The 17073-nt window shown below is 34.1% G+C and overlaps 1 protein-coding gene and 1 pseudogene across 32 annotated transcripts in view; one reads left to right on the plus strand and one right to left on the minus strand.

The window, feature by feature from the left end:
* Positions 1-17073, minus strand: part of LOC145294002 (arf-GAP with SH3 domain, ANK repeat and PH domain-containing protein 2-like) — a 547728-nt gene that overhangs the window by 172427 nt on the left and 358228 nt on the right. The window lies entirely within an intron of this gene.
* LOC145294345 (U2 spliceosomal RNA) lies at positions 14174-14299 on the plus strand (annotated as a pseudogene).

The following is a 17073-nucleotide window of genomic DNA, read 5'->3' on the forward strand; positions in this document are numbered from 1 at the left end:
TATATAACTACATATATAAAGGTAATACACTGCAGAGGTATAGCAGATCAACACCAACTAAAGCAAAATAAGACATATAATGGTATGTACATTTTTTAATACAACACACGTTCATTTTTTCAAAACACTTATATTACTTGCATCAGTATGATCTGATAAAAGTTCTGGATGAAATATTTCAGGAACATTTTCCTTTGTCAGATGTGTGTTCAACCTTAGTTCAAACGTGCATATGAAGACGAGGAATCTGTAGAACTCATTCTACTATTATGCCTTATTTTGCTTCAGTTTGTGTCTATCCATTACATCTCTACAATGTTTTGCCTGCTATAGATTACCTTTACTTACACAGTAAATAATGCTTCAAGCAAAGCACATTAACTTCATATATATGCATACTATACATACACACACACTGAGACATATTCATACACTATTCTTTAATTTGTATATGCATGTATTAATATTTATGAATAAAATAATAAAAAATACAACAGTATGTAGAGTGATAATTAAATTGTAGAACTTGTTATTAATAATCATATATATATATATATATATATATATATATATATATACAGGGTGACCCCCCCCAAAAAAAAAGAGGACATTCAATTGTTTTTCTGAGCATTTTACAATCAACGGAGAAAAAAAGGCCAAAGAACCTAGTGTTTTGATGTGATGTTTTGAATATAATAAACAAGTTATGACCAAAGTTTCATTTCATTCGGACAAAACACTAAGAAACGGGGCCTAATTAGAGTTGGGTCCCATTTTTTGGGGGGTCACCCTGTATATATATATATATATATATATATATATATATATATATATATATATATATATATATATATGCATCTTTTGTTTACTATTTGATATATATCTTTACCTTTACTGTTTGATATATTTTATTATTACTATTTCACACACACACACACACACACACACATATAATATTTTTATATTATGCAGATTTTTTTGTTTCAGTATTTACTTCAACATAGTATAAAATATATCTGTACCAAATAAGCTACACAGAAACGTCTGCGTTTCACTCTACGATGGAATGTGTTGGGCCTGCTAAATCCTTCCATGGATTGAATCGTGAACATTTGTGTAACTTTATACACCTATTTTACACTACTATATGCATAAATATATATTCAAAATATAATAATTTGTGTTCATACTTTTCAAAATACATAATAATTTCATAAGCATGTTTACTTTATTCATAAGATACAATATTAAACAACATCAAATTGATTTGAACGACATGTAAGAATTATAACAATTAAATTAATAATAATGTAATTAAAGTTTGTTCTATTCTATTATTATGATTATGATAATGAAAATCTTCTTTAAAACGAATGCCACAGATGTAATCATAAGCATCGATAGCAGTACTGTTATTCTATCTTTCAATGTGCTATATGATGCCACGTTTGTAAATGTTTCACAGGTTTTCAATAAAAAAAAAAACAACTCATTTTTAACTTCATACCTATTTGTCAATCTTAGCACATTAGTTTTGTAAATATCGAAACAAACAATAACCTCCCCTCCACCGAAAAACAGAAAGGTGATAAGAATAAGATGATTGCATTATTGTCCCCACCCCCATACACACCTTTTCAACCTCTAGCAGATCTTTGATGACTTGATTTTTTTTGTTTGTTTTAATTTTATTAGTTCCAACTTGGGCAACTTTTAAGGGATCAAAGGTTGATACTTGATTTTATTTTCATTTACATTTATATCTGCCGAATCCTTTAAATATTGATTCTGTCTCTTTTAGAGCTGCTATCTGTATTTTGTTACAGTTTGGTCTTCCAAGAATTGAGACTAGGTATTATTTTTTTATTTTAAGATTTTTTTTTTTTTTTATTAGACCAGTTGACCCTACAACAATTGTTATCATGTTAACTTCTTTCAAGAGACATTTTCTTTTCAAACCATTCTTGAGCTTCTATTTTCGTGATTTTTGGAGCTTGTTTCTATTTTGGTCATAGTCATCTGAGATAGTTACACTGATAATGACAGTAGTGCTTTCATATTTATTCTGTATGGCAATATCTCGTTTGATGGCTATTCTCTTTATGTATCTGCCTGTCTCTGTGTCTTTTCCATAGAACACTATCACCTTTCAGTTTAATGGTATGGGTGAAGCTTCATCCTCCAAGATGTTCTCCTATTTGTTAAGTTGCTTGCAATGTTTGAAAGGGCATGCACAAAAAAAAAATTATTTTCTTTCCCGGGCAGCTTTCAAACAAAGTTATGCATAAATATAAGCATTGATTGTCTATTTTCCAACAAAACAGATTTTTTTTTCTCTTGTGTTCTTCCATGTCTGCGATTCTCATAAACTGTTGGCATCTTCCTGGAGATAAGTTCCATGACTTTCATCGACTGAACATGACTTTTTTCTTGCTGCTGCTATTGATGGACATTAAATTTTTCATTCATTCTTTCTCCGTCAATCTAAAAACAAACAGGACTTTCAGGAGTAAAGCTTCTTCGCAAGAACGTCCCAAATATGGAATACAATACAAGACTGCTTCCCTGTTGACTACAACATAATTGTCTTCAAGTCGCATGTTTAAAAATACTTAAGTAGTCAAATCATGCTCTTTCCATCCACCATAGCCAAGTACCTCAGAGCATTACTCATCATGGAACTGACAATTTCATTAATCTGTATCCTCAAATGGCTTTTGGCCTTGATAAGTGACTCATTAGCATTAAAAAAAAAAAAAAAAAAACTTATATGAAATCTTTTTATGCAAGGACTTTGAATTTATTGTTGCATATTATCCTATGCAAGTAAATTTCTACCTCATCCTATTCTCAAAACTTTTTCCAATCTTTTTTTTAATTCCAACATATTTGAACTGTTTCAATTTCTCTCAGCCAATTTGAATGAGCTACACTGTGGTCACCTGCTGAAACAGCATCTTTTACACATCCATTCTGTTTGAAGATTTGCCAGGAAAGTACCAAATGCAAGTCACATGATTTTGTTGACTTTCATGAACTAAAGGTTAAATTTTGATTCCCCATCTGTCAATCATTCTTCCATTTAACTAACAACTTATTTTCCCATCAGCTATCTTTTAGACTGAGTCAACCCGCGGTAGTTGTACCTGAGGATTTTAAGAGTATATTTCAGGCATATTATCCAGTGCAAATAAGTTTCCGTCTGATATCTTTCTCAAGACTCTTTCCAATCTTTATTAATTTCACTATATTTGAACTGCTTCAATTTCTTTTGGCCAATTTAAACTTTTCTCCTTTTTTATTCTTTCTCATCAATTGTATTTTCCCAATAAAACTTGATGTTTTTAGTTTTAAATCTTGACTTCATTTTCTTTTCTTACAAATAATTTTCATTATTAAAATATTATGATCAAATTCGGTACAAAGCAAACTTCCATTGGCCAAGAATATTTGAATGTGTAGCAGTAACAAAATATTTTCTGTGTCCAAACAACTGTTATTTTTAGCTGAAATTGGTCTATTGTGCTGAAACCAGACAGCTTGATGTAGTGACCCTGAAAACAGAGATAGAAAAAAAAAAAAAAGGTTGGAACTCTTCTTAACTCTCAGTGTTGTACTTGGCTGGTACAAGAGATTTTTCTCTTCCACAACTCGCTCGTTTCTTCATCAAAGCAGCCATCATATTTTTCCTTTTATCTTCTTATTTTTCTTCTTCTTCTTCCCAACTGACAACAAACTCACGTGAACGAGATAATATGCCCGTGACGGAAAAAAATGTTTTTTTATATGCTGTCACCACAAACTCCAATAGTGCCTACAGAATCATTTATCTTCTTATTGTCATATTATTTTTTGTATCGAACTGGTTCCAGGTTCAAGTGTCAGTGTTTCTCTACAGAGGACACACACCAACGGTTGGCGCTTATTGCTGTGATTCTCCACACCATTATTACAGATCCTCTAACAAACTTCTGACAATTTGAGCTTTTCCCCCCTTTCCACCAATGAAACTTAAGGTTTTATCTTTAAATCATGGTTTTACTTTTTTTTTTTCTATAATTAAAGTATATTAATTAAGTTTATACTTGTCTGGATAAAAGTTAACACAAAGATAGAATATCAATCTTTTAGAGATGAAGGAGATCTTCATCCCATAAAGGTATTGGTTGCTGAACCGGTCTGTTCCTATACTGCATTGATAACTATGGTTAATGTTATACCATTTTTCTCACCACAAGTAATAATCTTGTTTAAAAGAAATTAACTTTAAATCAGTCATGTAAGCAAAAACTCACAATCATTGACACATTTTTTTCTGGGAGTTACTCCTGACAAGGCATGAAGCCACTTGATGTGAGGAGCTAAAAGAATGAAAGATGATTAAGGCAAAGACATTAGATTGTCTACTGACTTTAGTTTTGAAAATGCTCATCGCTATATGTAGGACAACAGTCGGTAGAAAATTAGAGTTCCACAAGCCTGCATTACTTAGAAAGAGAAAAAAGTTACTGGAATAGGAAAGTGTATTATAACAAGGTATCAGAATAGCAAATTGATGAAGACCAACTGAAACAAGCTGAAATAAAGGAAGCAGAGTATAAATCAGACAGAAGAGGTTGAAAAGGAGTTGATTGCTTAATAGTAATCAAAACCTACGCAAATTTCCAAATGAGGCATCATTATATTTATTGAAAGATGAAAGTCTGTGAGGATTTTGCTTCAATTGTACATGAAAAGAACGGAAGGAACTTTTACTTCATGTAGAACAAGCTAATAAAAATATCAAAGGACCGATTGCAAATAGGATAAACATTGGAATATATGAGATGCATGGTGGGCAGTGATGGGATCCAAACATTCTCAGAAACGGTTCTTTCATCTTTTGCATTAAAAAAAAAAAAAAAAAAAAAAAAAAAGTTATGTATATAAAAATAAAGCCTTTGCTGTGCTTCTTTTCTCTATTGCTTTTGTAATTCTTAAAAAAATATCCCTAATTTCGTTGCATGTTTAAAAACTTAACGCAGAAAAATATGTGATTATATATATATATATTTTTTAGATTTTACTTCTTATTCATATAGACATTAAAAAATGTTCAGGTGCTAACTGTGACCTTCTTCAGTTTCATTGATATACTAAAGTTAAAAATTTTAGCTGCTTTGGCCACAATGAGCTTATGTACCCAGTAGGCAAAACAAATAAGGAAATGATTGTGTGAACTTGTACAATTTTTAAGAACCGGTTCACAAGAGTCATAAGAATCTCATCACATATATGGGGAAATACCACACAGAAGGTGTGTATAGTAGTGGGAGGATGGGAGGGGTAAGAGAAAACATCAGCAATTAAGGTATTGTTAAAAAAACTTCACAGGCAATCATGACGGAAGTTAACAAAGGTTAATAATTATGAAGTAGAAGAGTATAGGATATAGTACAATCTTTATTAACAGAGAACATGCTCCAAAAGCTTGAAACCAATGCTAGTACTGAATCACACACACAAACACACACATTATATATATATATATATATATATATATATATATATATATATATATATATATATATATATATAAAAGACAAAAGAAAAAAATTAAACACAGGAATAAATCATCAAAACCGAGAGCTTTACCAGTTTTGTTCAGATCTACAGACATCTTCAGAACATTTTCTGAAAATGTTCATTGATTTGAACAGTACCAGTAAAGTCCTCTAGTTTTTGATGATTTATTCCTGTTTAACTTTTTGCCTTTTGTCCCTACATTCTGTCTTCATAGCATTCATTTTATATGTATTTTATCCTCACACACGCACACACACACATATATATATATATATATATATATATATATATATATATATATATATATATATATATATATATATATATATATCTCAAGTAGTGATCCAATTAAGTTTGATTAAAAACTGTAGACGATTTTTTTTTCAGGTTTTTTATTTTCTTGATACTGTGAGCGATCTAAGAAGTATTAGATATTAATTTGTGTTGTAGGAATCTGAAATTGTTGTATGATCTATCTTGAACATTTTCAATCTTTACAAAACGCATATTTTGTTGTTTATTTAGAATACTTCATTTATTGTCTTAGTAGGAAAAAATTCTATTCTATTCTTTGTTTATTTTAATTTAAAATTTTTTTTATTTATACACTGTTCTGTTTATAAAACAATAAATTGGATATTTTAAATAAGCACCAAAAAAAAAAAAGTAGAAAACTAAGGGTTGCTCAGGCATTTTGGACTAAAAGGCACTTCTTATGCTCTGTCTTTTTAATCTTCACCTTCTGGCCTTGTATCACACCTTCCTGTGGTGGGAGGGGAAGGGAAATACTAGCTTGTGAAATTAACAGACCTTTGCACAACAATCTGAAATTAATTGCAGTTATTGCACGAGCTGTAAATTACTTGTGAATCTGTCATGCTTACAAAAACATTTACAGAAAATATTTGAGAGTTGATTCATGAAAGTCGGTTGACCGTGTTCAGTATTGTTGGAACTTGGTGAAAGTTTGTACTCTCAGAGTGCTTTTTATCTATATATATATATATATAGGACTTGAATGAACTTATACATAGTATCAAAGAAAAACAATAACAAAAATATAAAGAAAGGCATGAGTAAATGCGGGACACCTAACACATGAAATAGTCATAATAATATTTACACAAGTAGAACAGAAATTACAGAAATTATAGATTTTGCTGTTGGATAGAAAAGCAATATATGAAACTTATAGACAATATAAGCGTTTAAAAGAATAAGAGGAAACAAGTGTCAATCATCTTCACATCTAAGATGTATTCATTTACGATTAAACTTCAACAAAATAATTGTTAGCAAAAAGGATTAGTGTTTTTTTTTAAAGGTTACTTTTAAAAAAATCTTCAATTTACAAAACGCACATTCATGATTGACAGAATGGGTGGAAAAAAAAACTACTAATAATAATGATAATACAAGCGACAAAAATTGTTATTTAATTTTTTTTTCTTTGATGGAAACAAACAGAATATACATAACCAATCATGTGACATTGAGCAAAAAAGTAAATAAATAAATAATTATAATTTAATGAAAAATTAAAAAAAAAAACTCTAATTCCCTCCAAAATTTTATGTACTTGTAGAATATTCTTTTAAGCCAATAAGAAATATTCATTTTAAAATTAGAATACCTTTATTTTTGCAAACATTTTATTCAATTGTATATTTTATTATTTATTAGCAGACTTATCCGGCATTGCTTAGGGTAAAGGTGCAACATAACTTCCATTCCTCTCTTTCTTCTCTCCTGTTTACTCCTTCCTGACCTGCTCTTTTTCTCTGATCAGCCCATTTCTCTCTATGGACATACACACGCATAACTTGCGTTGGCATAAACGAAATAACTATGTGAAAAAAAAAAAAAATCAAAGTTACTTCCTTTCATATGATAATATAAAAAATATTATTTACTTTTTGATAACATTAAATGGTTTTAATGGTCATTTAATGCATTTTTTCCCCTTAAATTTTAGATATTTTTCTGGGGTTAATCCAATTAAAAAATACCAACTTTGTAAAGGGTTTATCGAGTATTTTTCCAGTTTTAGCAACACAACATTTACCTTTTATATTATAGACTAGCAGGGTTACCGGGCATGATCTGGAGTAAAAGTATAACATATTTCTATTAAAACTTCTATTCTTATCCGTCTCACTATCTTTCTTGGGAATAAGTGAAAGCAAAACAAGATGGCAACCAAATTTGACCTGATGTTGTGTGATTTTGTTTTTGCAGATAATGTTGACATATTTCAAGAGTGCTTTTCTTAAGTTTATATGCATAATTTTAAATGGATTTTAAATTCAAATGATTCCTTAATAATATATAAAATTAAAAAAAACAAAAAAACAATATAAAACTACTTTTAATGTCAATACAGAATTTTTCTTGCATTCTGCTCTGGCCATGACCATTAACATTTGCCATCTGTTGGTCAGATATAGAGGGAATATGAGGGAACGAATAAAATTCATGCAGAACTCATTTTTCTACATTCTTTACTTTGTCTCTTGGTTTTAGATAAATTAAATATGGCTATTGTTGAAATATCTAAGTTTTTAGCAGATATCAAACCATTGTGGATTATAATTCATCTTTATAAACAACAAAAAAAAAAAAATTTAAGGTTTTGTTAGATACAACCTAAAAATATGAGTTATTTCTCTCTTGTACCAAAAAAAAAAAAAAATTATCGTGCCCTTGGAAATAAGCGGATCCGCCATAACAGTTTAAGATGTAAACAAAATGTATCTCACATCACAAACTTTAATTATCATGCATTCAACAGCTTCTACCTTACCATTTAACTCTGTAAGTTGTTGAATAAATCTGTTAAAGATTATACTTTGTTCTCTGCCAATTTTTTGAGTTAGTATAAAACCGATAACGTGTATCATTAGATGTAACACAAATCAATAACGTGTATCATTAGATGTAACACAAATCAATAACGTGTATCATTAGATGTAACACAAATCAATAACGTGTATCATTAGATGTAACACAAATCAATAACGTGTATCATTAGATGTAACACAAATCAATAACGTATACCATTAGATGTAACACAAACCAATGTGTACCATTAGATGTAACACAAACCAATGTGTACCATTAGATGTAACACAAACCAATGTGTACCATTAGATGTAACACAAACCAATGTGTACCATTAGATGTAACACAATCCAATGTGTATCATTAGATGTAACACAAATCAATAACTTGTATTATTATTATATGTAACACAAACCAATAACTTGTATTATTATTATATGTAACACAAACCAATAACTTGTATTATTATTATATGTAACACAAACCAATAACTTGTATTATTATTATATGTAACACAAACCAATAACTTGTATCATTAGATGTAACAGGTCTTCTCCTGAGTCTATTACTGATATCTACATTTTCAGATTTTAACTAAGTGAACCAATGCTGAGCATTGCATATTGTCAATGCCAATTATAGAATTTTTTAAATTCTTTTAAATCAAGAAAAACAAAGCATATAAAAATACAATATTCTGCACAGACAGAAAATGGACAAAAGATTGAGAAATTGCAATAAAACCAAAATTGACACCAAAAGCTTACAAATACCATGCAATGTGATTGAGGGTTAAAAAAAAATAAAAATAAAAAAAGGAAAAAAAAAAGGAGATATATGGTCAAAGATTTTTTTAAATAAGTTAAAAATAAAATTTTGATGACTTCTCCAGCAGTCAAATTAGTCTGTTCCAAAGACAAACTAGACATTCACACACAAATATATGCACATGCATAAATGCACATATTCCCACATACATAGATACATATGCACACGCATGAAGCATGTCTAAAACTGAAACGTCTATTATAACAAACATTGATTATACTGAAAAGCATTGTCTCTGTTTATTCAAGGAGGGGGGGGTAAGAATTCTTTGATCTGAATAAAAATTAAATTAGGTCTCAAAAGTCAAGGAGAAAAAGGGCTTCTTGGAGCAAGCACTAGATTTCTTTATAACTGAGTTACATATATTTGCATGTTTGTTTAAACTCTCGAACTTCCAGCTAGTAAAGCAATAAAGAATAATTTTCTTCTCTACCAACGAACCACTTAATGTTATAGCCTGATTTGGTGGCGTATCCAGCTTAGTGTTCTTATTCGTAGCAGCATCACTAGAAGGTTTAGAACCATTACTTTCCTCTTTTAAGCAAATATGTAACCTTGCCAAAGGGATCTTATTTGGTTTTTGAATATTATGTTTTTTTTTATTTTTTTAATATTTTGCCACAGTTTACTTCAAGGAGAAGTATCCTTTTGTCAGAATGTTCTGACAAACTCTTGTACAGAAGGAATAAAGATGCTCAAAAGTGGTACCTAGGTGTTAAAACGCAATTTCTTTTTATTTGACCTCAGTTATTTCAAAGAGATCAAGGCGCTCCTTCCTGGAGCTAATATTTGATTTTGCTATAATTTAAATTTATATCCAAGGATAAGCAACATCCACCATGGATTCTTTGTATACCTACTTGCAGTATAAGCAACAATTTGGTACAACCTATAATCGAGTCTTTTATTCACTTTCTAGTGAGGAAGTTAGGAACAAGATCTGGTGGGATTTTAAAAAGCCATTGTGCCAGATAAAATAAGCTTAGGTATATAAAAAAACAAATGCCTGACTAACCTCATTTGCATTCCTCAGTCGGGTTGCTTACAGCAATTAGCAATTCACTAATTCCTTAAAGAGAGAAGTTAAAGCCATGGAGGATGTACATCCTAGTGATTGAACAGAACTTCATACTGAAAGCAACAGAATCACTCCTGGACCGATTGTCAAGGACCTATCTTCAACTGTGCATAGGTAGAAAAGAGTAATGTACTCTTCTGTTAAAATAGTACCTGGAAGTTATTTACCCTTGATACAGGAATACCAGGGAGATATTTGCCCCTGGTACAAGAAATACCGGGGAGTTATCTGCCCCTTAGAACTATATAAGAACAGATGGAAGCATCCATTTGTTTTTAGTTGCGTGCAAGCGACTCTATAAGTCATTCCGTCGGTTGGTCTGTCTGTCGGTGGGTCTGTCCGTAACACTTTTGTGCTTGGCCTTTTTGATTAAGATCAAAGGTCTGTTGTTAATAGATGCTGTTCTTAGCTTTTTAAGCTTACGAGGGCCAGATAGTTAGGGCTAGGCTAACGAAAGTCTCAAACGAGGCTGTTAATGTAGACGCTGTTGAGCATAAGGCTGCTCTAAGGCGTGGCTCGGACAGGTACATTCGAAAAGTAAACGACCTGGAAGGGCACGCCCTCGTGTCGACGTGGGAGATTTGCGAGAGGTTTCGAAAGCATCTATCGGAGTGCTTCACCCAACTACCCAGATTCAGGGTCGAAGAGTTTGGCAGCTTTTGCCCGATTCACCCCACCTCATGGCGGCTCAAGCGGCTAGCTGTGATGGTCTTGTCACGGAACATGAGATCATTACTGCGTTGAAGCAGGTTGGCTGCAACAAGTCCCTGGGTCTTGATGGTCTACCCTACGAATTCTACTTGAGGCTGTCGCCCATGTTGGTCCCTACTGTGAAGGATATGTTCAACCATTGGTTTGTTCAGGGCTCTATCCCTGGGCAGGTGACCAAGGTAGTGATCACATTGCTGAGGAAAGGTCAACGACATGGTGGAGAGGAAGATTTAGACAATTTCAGGCCCTTGACTATTTAATTCTGCTAAACACAGAGTTAAAGATTTTGGCCAATGTTGTTGTGAATCGTTTGCAGGTTGTCATCACTGACTTGATCGAACCAGACCAGAGCTATGCTTTGAAGGGGAGATCGATTCAGGACAGTCTTCATCTGATACGCACGATCATAGAGGGAACAGAAGACGACGCCGAGGCCACGCTGATCAGTTTGGATCAGTCCAAGGTTTTTGATAGGGTGGACCATCGGTTCCTGGGATCTATGCTAGAGCCTGCCGGTTTTAATCCGGACTTCCGCAAGTGGATCTCTGTACTGTATGACAGGCCGACGGTAGCGGTGCAGATCAACGGTAAGCTGTCGGAGTCTTTCGCCATCTCCCGGTCGGTGCAACAGGGTTGTCTGCTGTTGCCTCTCCTGTACGTCCTGGCGTTGGAACCCCTCCTTCGCAAGTTAAGGGACGAGGCGACTACACCAGTCCTACGTGGGATAGCTCTCCCTGGAGGCACACGAGCCAGGGTTTCCGTATTCGCCGACGACGTCACCACGTTTGTGTCTTGCCCCATGGACATTCCCGCGATCACCGAGGCGCTCGCTTGATACAAAGAAGTTACGGGGGCCCGTCTTCAATCGTAGTAAGTCGGTGGGTCTGCAGTTGGGTGCCTGGACTGGAGTAAATTTGCTCCCGGACATCTTCAGTCTGACCGACGGCCCCATCTGGATCCTCGGTGTGTGGTTCGGACCAGGTCTCCAGCTGAAGAAAAACTGGTCGGAAGTAGAGACCAAGGTCGAATCCTCTGTCAAGACTTGAGTTCGAAGGAAACTGTCCTTAAAGGGTCGGGTGGAGGCGTGTGCTACATGCGTCTTTCCGTTCATCCTTCACCGTCTGTCTGTACTTCCTCTCCCTGCAAAATGACGAACCAGCTTACAGGAGCACCTCGACACACTCTTGTGGAACGAGGGAGGCTTGAGACTGCCCGATCTCCAGTGTCACAAGCACGCAGAGAGGTTGGCCTTCCTGAGCCGTTCGTTGTATGTAGACGTTCCATGGGTCACTGTGGTTGGAAGCTTGTTTTCCAATCTCACACCCGACCCCTCGATCGAAGCTCGGTGGAGACTGAGGGGAGAACAAACATTCTACGCTGAATGCTGGTCCACACTTAGAGCATTGCCGAGGACCAGTGTCCTCGAACAGTCTAGGAATAGGCTTTATCGGGAGCTAGTGGGGCGTAGCACAAAGGAGGCACTAGTGAAACAGACGGGGATGTCATTAGAGGAGGTCCGTTCCCAGTGGAGTTGGGCACCGGGATGGGACTTTCTTACAAACTCGGAATTTTCCCTTACCTGGCGACTTGTCCGGAACGCACTACCCCTCCTTGACGAACTCAACCTGTACAATGAAGAAACCCGGGTCTACTGCCTGCGCTGCAACGAGGACATGAGGGAAACAGCCAGTCATGCCTTTTTCCATTGCAGCAAGCTCAAGACCATCCTAAGGTACGTCAACGAGGTAACGGCATGCATCGATGCCAAGCGCTGGCTTGAACTCGATGAGTCATATTTTGTGAAGAACATTGATCCGCCGCTGCCTAGGGAGAAAAGAATGGTTTTTCTAGTGATACTAGGATCACATGCCTCAAGCGAGTCCGCGAAGGGATATCTGTTCCGGATCGGGATCTGATCGTCTACTTTAAACATCTGCTTAAAGTAAAGATCAGATGCGATTGGAAGAGGTTGCCTTGAGTAAATGGCCTTTGACAAGAGGTGGGTGCATGACACTAGCTTGTGCATCTGACGAGGTGCAAAGTTTGAATTTGTGTTACCACCATAAGCATGGCACACGTGGTACTGGGTCCTACGGAGCCCATCCTGCTAGGTTAGACAAATAAAAAGTAAAGAGACTCTTAACTGGTGGTACAAATGAGATCCTGTCCCCTGATTATTTGTTTTTTGGCACTAGAGAACCTTCCGAGGCTACCCTACCACTAACCCCCCCCCCTATCTTTTTGTTTTATCACCCCCTGGTTAACCCCTACTCGAAGGTCGCCGCCTACCCCCCCCATCTTCCCCTTTTTGTTTTTGACAATCTATTTATTTTTCCTCCCTACACCCGATAAGAATTCTTCCCAATCCCCACTAGGGATCTTCCCGCTTGTTTTCGGCGCCCCAGAAAATCAGTAGGTGATCTAACTTTCTAGATTAGCTCAGAGAGGGACCTTACTAACAATACACTAGGCAATTTTATATTTTGTATATTTTTTCTAGATTCCCCACTCCCCAACACGAACTGTTTTTCCTCCAAATTCAAGAACCTTTTTATTTTCCAATGAATTGAACTTTTTTCACACACACACACACACACACACACACACACACACACACACACACACACACAAGAATTGTATATATATCCTTTCTTGCAAAAACGCTGGGGTTTTCATTAGTTAGTTTAGAGTCCACAGAGTGAATGAGGTATTGTGGTAAATGTTGCCAGTCAAGAGTAAAGTCACCAAAGACTCCATTTTCACTTTAGTAACAAAGACCCTGCAACACTCCCCTTCCCACTTCTTATAGGGCCTTGTGCCTAAATTTTTTTTGTAAATTGGAATTTTACTTTTAATTTATTTTGATTTTACATTGAATTATCTTGATTGTAATTTTCATTTTCACAAAATAAATTATATAAACAAGATCAAAGTGTAGTATCTGTTCCGGCAGATACTGCAAGCAAAGACCATATGTGGGGGCAACCCCACATATAAGATCTTGGTCAATGTAGGGGTAACCCTTCATACCAATTGTCACTATCCAGCTCCCCTACTCCCCGGGGAGTTGGTCCCTATTTCCCCTTCACTCCTCACATTAAAAATCGGCCTTGTGCCTAATTTGCTCGGTGGGGGAGCAAATAAATACCCCCCTTTTCTTGGCCTTTTGGCCAAGATCAAAGTGTAGCATCTGTTCTTACTACATGCTGTACTTATTGTGATATAAAGTGGGGGATCACTTTTCTCTATTAATTTAATGTAAAATGATCACCCACTTTAAAACCAGTCAGTCTCAAAGCCATTCAAGTCATTCTCCAAATCATTCAAGTTGTTTTTGAAGGATTCCAGTTATTTTTTAAGCATTCAAGTCATTCTTAAGGTCATTCAGCTCATCCTTAAGTTCATTAAAGTCATTCTAAGTCATTTACTTTTTATTTAAGTCATTTCTGCCCATTATTTGGTCATTTTAGTTTATCTTTAAGAATTTCATGTCAACCCTACATTCACGCATTCATTCATTACACGAGAGCACGCGACTAATGGCTATCGGCCTTGTTTTGAGTGGAACTCAGCAATAAACTGCAGAACAACGTCTTCCATACTTTGCAAACTAATATGATCGGCCTTAAAAAAAAGCAGACTGGCCATTCTTATCAAATAACTTTCTTATTGTGTTTTTAAGTATATATATATGTTTTTGAAGCACTTTTAAAAAAATAAAGCAAAAACGTTAATTGATGTAAAACAACAAAAAAGGAATTCATCAATAAAGGAAAAGGAAGTTAAGCTAATTGTAATGAACCCAATTGTACATACATGTGTGTGTGTATGTGTGTGCTTAGATGATGTCTGCATAATAAAAATGTGTTCAAATAATTCCTTAAAAAGCATTCCATTACCAAAGCGTCAAAAGCAGAAAAAAATTCATCTGAAACCATTATAAAAAATATATGCATATATTGATACTGAAGAATTAATATTTCCTCCAGTTTAAAAACTATTGGTGGAAGTAATAAAGGGGTTGCATATATATATATATATATATATATATATATATATATATATATATATATATATATATATGTGTGTGTGTGTGTGTGTGTGATGAAAGCAAATTTTGGGGGAAGAAAAATTGACCAGAGTGCTCAATTACCAAGGTAAGAGTCTAATATGTATTTCTCAAGATATTTACACACTGAATTACAACATTGGTTTCATATCTCAATATTTATTGAGGGCATCCAACCTTGCCTACAAATATTCTAAGTTGGGCGTTACCAATAAGTGTTGAAATAAGAAACCAATCACATGACATAATCCAATAGGTAAATATCTTAAGAAATATATATCTATAAAAGGTGAGCAAGTAGGTAGGTAGTAGCTTGGAATAAATCCAGGTGAAAGATCATAGTCTCACCCCGAAATCTGCACAGGCTGCACAGTGTATTTGCCTGTTGATCTGAAAGATGAGGAGGATGCCACTGAACATCATACATTCAGACATAAAGGAGTTTAAAACGCAGACAAAAAAAAAAAAAGAAAAACAAATTCTTTTAAACATATATATCTCACAAAAAAAAAAAAGAAGTGATTTTGAAGATGAGAGAAACAAATAAATAAATGATGACTATCTTTTTACAGCATCATTCCTTTGCTAGCTGAACGACACCTTCTATATACAGTGTGAGTGAGTACAAATATATTAAAAAAAAATTTTTTTTAAATAGTATCGCTTGAATTTCTTTATATACAACTTTACTAATTTAGTTAGAGGGGGGGGTGAAGAACCCCCCTCCCCCCAAAAAAATTGTCTGTTTTCTTTTTTTTCTATTTTTCATAGTAATAAATTGCTACTTACTAAGGCCCCATGGCCATGATAAACAACACTTTGAGAGATATCAAAAATTTCAATAGAAAATGAATTTGTAGGTTTTTGTTTTGGTTTAATCCGAACATCAACACCAAGGTTGCAGAGTTTGAGTTTGAGTCGAAGGTTTGGATAGGAATCTTAAGAATGCTAGTAGACAGAGCTGGATTTCAAATGTTTTTTTTTTTTTAAATCAATAGACAGTTTAAATATTATAAAACTTTAAAATAAGTGTCAGACATTTTGGAATCTTAGGAGTCAGAGTCGGAGTTGAACTTTATACCTTATGACTCTGCAGCCTTTATTTGTATGTTCATTTATCTGCTGCACTTCCATTTAAAATAGCATTTTTATTGTTAAATGGATAAACTGAAAAGACAAGTTTTATTTTAAATGCATCCAAACATCTCTATAAGAGGCTATGCCTTTCATGTTTAAGTTTAAAACAGCATTTTCATCATTAAAAGGAAGATTAAATTATTTTGTAATATAATCTTTGTATTTTCAAAAGGAATATGACTATTAACTATAATAATATTGCTTAAAGAAAGAACTATAGCAGTAATAAATAAATATTGAGTTTCTCAGCATTTTGCACTTAGCGCACCAGATTTTCATGAACATTGGCTTGTACTCGACCAGACACTTATGTAAATTGCCGGAATATGCTGAGTACTGACCAAGTTGATCAGCCAATGAAAAAGCAATAACATGCTTAGCCAATAGAAATTGAAGCAAACGACTTTTAATAAATTGGAAGAAAAAAATCATGCACAAATTTAATCAGTTCAACATTAACCCTAAAAAAAAAAATAATAAATAAAAAAAAATCTATTTCTTAAATTTTTTTTTTTTTTTAATTATTCATGAAACTTACAGCACTGCTGTTATATTTCATGCTATTATTTTTACATTTTCTCTTCATTGTAATTAGCATCCAATAAATGTTATTTTTTTGTTTCCTAGCATTTTTAAATTTAATTGGCACTCAGCATATTCCAGCAGTTTATGTCAGATACCGGTCGATCTGAAGCCAACATTACAGACATCCAGTGCCAAAATACCATTTTCTCTTGCGGAAAAATGTTCCTGCTAAGCGATTTAACAACACACAATCAGCTTGCAGGGCACATTGATTCCATTTGTTATCTAAAGAACTACTTAAACACCTTTGGGAATCCCG

Source organism: Euprymna scolopes, chromosome 15 (assembly GCF_053919585.1).
Source record: "Euprymna scolopes isolate OS-2025 chromosome 15, ASM5391958v1, whole genome shotgun sequence".
Taxonomy (NCBI): Eukaryota; Metazoa; Mollusca; class Cephalopoda; order Sepiida; family Sepiolidae; genus Euprymna; species Euprymna scolopes.